Source organism: Carlito syrichta, unplaced genomic scaffold (genome assembly GCF_000164805.1).
Source record: "Carlito syrichta isolate Samal-C Ts95f unplaced genomic scaffold, Tarsius_syrichta-2.0.1 Scaffold309091, whole genome shotgun sequence".
NCBI classification, from domain to species: domain Eukaryota; kingdom Metazoa; phylum Chordata; class Mammalia; order Primates; family Tarsiidae; genus Carlito; species Carlito syrichta.
Genome location: NW_007253187.1, coordinates 558953 through 561376, shown reverse-complemented (window position 1 = coordinate 561376; position 2424 = coordinate 558953). Strand labels below are relative to the sequence as shown.

The following is a 2424-nucleotide window of genomic DNA, read 5'->3' as shown; positions in this document are numbered from 1 at the left end:
CGGCCTCGACCTGCTGTTGCGGCTGCTGCAGGCGCCGGAGCTGGAGACCCGTGTGCAGGCCGCGCGCCTGCTGGAGCAGATCCTAGTGGCTGAGAACCGGTGAGGGCTTGGGCCCGGGTGGGGGCGGCGCCGCGTGGTGAAGGCGGCAGGGGCGGTCGAGCCCAGGGTCTCCGCGTGCCTCCCGTGGGCCTCTGCCTGCCTCACCTCACTGACTCCCTGCATCGCCCCTCATTTAGGGCTCAGCATGTCAGGTTTACAAATGAGGAAAGTGAGGTTTGGGGAAGTTTAGTGACTTGTCCAGCGTCATGCAGTGAACTAATGGTGAAGCCAGGATTCACTCCCAGGGCTAGTGGGGTGAGGCGCAGAGACAGGGAGAGGAGGAAGTGGTGACAGGACCGGAACCCATCCCTGCTTCTGTGGATGGAGGCGGCATCCTATTGCCAGTGCCTAAGGCCCACAGCTCCCTCCCTTCTATAGTGTCCCTCAATGCCCCTTTCCCTCCCCCTCATCCATCCCCCTCCCTCTGGGAGAGGAAGGGAACACAACGCTCAGAAAAGAGGGAAGGAAACCTCTCCTTTTCCCAGGCTAAAGTGAGTGCTAGCCCGGGGTTGCCTAGGCCTTCTCGCTGCCCTGTTCCACCTCCTGCTTCATCCTTCTTCATTCTGGTTCACGGAACAGCCCAGACATGATCTCATCCTGCAGCAGTTGGTGGGGAACAGAAAGTTTTCTGCTGGGAGGAAGTGGGGGAGGACACTGAGGTGCAGAGCAAGGCAGGGACCAGACAGAATGTGTTCTCTCCCCTTCTCCACACAATCCCACGGTACAGTAAGTGGGGTCAGACTGAGGCCTGGTTACCACTCTTTTGCCTGTTTCTTGGGATCTCCCCTGGAGAATGAAGACACCTCCTCCCCCGAGGATTCACTTTCCCTTCCTACTAATGCCAAAGCAGACTGAGCTGTCAAAGCCCAGTGTCATGCTGAAGTCGCAGGCTCCTCAGGCTTAGGAGAGTTTTGGAAGAGTCATTTTCAGCTCATGCAGCTCTCACAAGTATGATGGGAGTGGGTTAGGGGTGTATTCCTTGCCATTTTCAAAAAGAATGCTTTGCAATTGGTAGAAATGATACAACTGTCAAAAATGCATGAATGAGGCTGGATGCAGTGGCTCACACCTATAATCTCAGCACTTTGGGAAGCAGAGGCGAGAGGATTGCCTGAACCCAGAGGTTCAAGACCCGTTTGGGCAACTTGGCAAGACCTCATCTCTACAATTAAAAAAGAAAAAAATTGTCCCAAGTGTGGCAGCGGATGCCTGTAGTTCCAGTAACTTGGAACGTTGAGGCAGAAAGATTGCCTGAGCCCAGCAAGTCGAGGCTGGGGTGGCCGTGATTGTGACATTGCACTCCAACCTGAGCAACAGAATGAGACCCCAACTCAAAAAAAAAAAAAAAAAGCACGAATGAAACAACTTAGGTTGGGAAACCAAGGTAGGCTTATGCAGCAGATCATTTAACCCCCCATCTGACATTAGGTGCCCTGATGGGGATAGGCCGTGAGACTAGAGGGCTAGCAAATGGAGTGGATGATCACTGGGTGTGGTAGGGACAAGGCTGGTGGGCATTTAAGTAGGCTTGACTTGTGGGGTGGGGTAGGCATAAGGAAATTCCTGGAGAGTGGGTACAGGCAACAGCCTAGAAAGAGGAGGGCTGCACGATGCAAACAACACTGATATTTCTCGAGGTTGAAATGACGATCCTTACCTGATTCAGAGTTACTGAGAGAAAAGTCACTAACCAGTGTTCATGGTCCCAAGAAATACCATGCGGATCGCAGTGTCATTTCAGGACCAAGGACAGAGCACAGCGTGCCCGATGGGGATCGAAATCCTTTCAAAAAAGGGTAGGGTCTCTGCACCTCTGTAGACTGCGCAAGAACGAGACTGAAAGGGAGAGAAGGGGAGCGACACATGGAGAATTTGGGTTTATGCAACCCTTTTCCTCTTTCACTAAGCCCTCACCCTTTCCTCTTACAGAAGGCTCTTCCGTCAGTGCGCCTGACCCTTTGTGCAATTTCCCCTCTTGCTCTCTTCTTCCCAGTGTGCTACTACACCCACTGCCCAGGAGCCTAGGTAACAGTGTCTCTCACCCTCAACTACCAGGAGAGATCCAACAGGGAAGGGTTTTTGTTTTTGTTTTTTGTTTTTTAACTTGGCCGCACAACACCCAGTGAGGGCTGCATCTGACTGCTAACCCTAAATTCACAGCCTGTTCCCTCAGGGGACCATAATGAATGTATCCTCAGAGAGGTTAAATGGCTTTTCTACCAGGCACAGTGGCTCATGCCTGTAATCCTAGCACTTTGGGAGGCAGAGGCAAGAGGATTGCCTGAGTCCAGGGGTTCAAGACCAGCCTAGGCAACATGGCAAGAC

The 2424-nt window shown here is 52.9% G+C and overlaps 1 protein-coding gene across 1 annotated transcript in view; it reads left to right on the top strand.

Annotated features, from left to right (window-relative positions):
- SARM1 (sterile alpha and TIR motif containing 1) overlaps positions 1-2424 on the top strand; it is a 23592-nt gene continuing 21168 nt past the window's right edge. Inside the window, exon 1 of the mRNA XM_021716899.1 lies at positions 1-99. The gene's annotated coding sequence lies outside the window, so the exon portion shown is untranslated. The remainder of the gene's footprint in view (positions 100-2424) is intronic.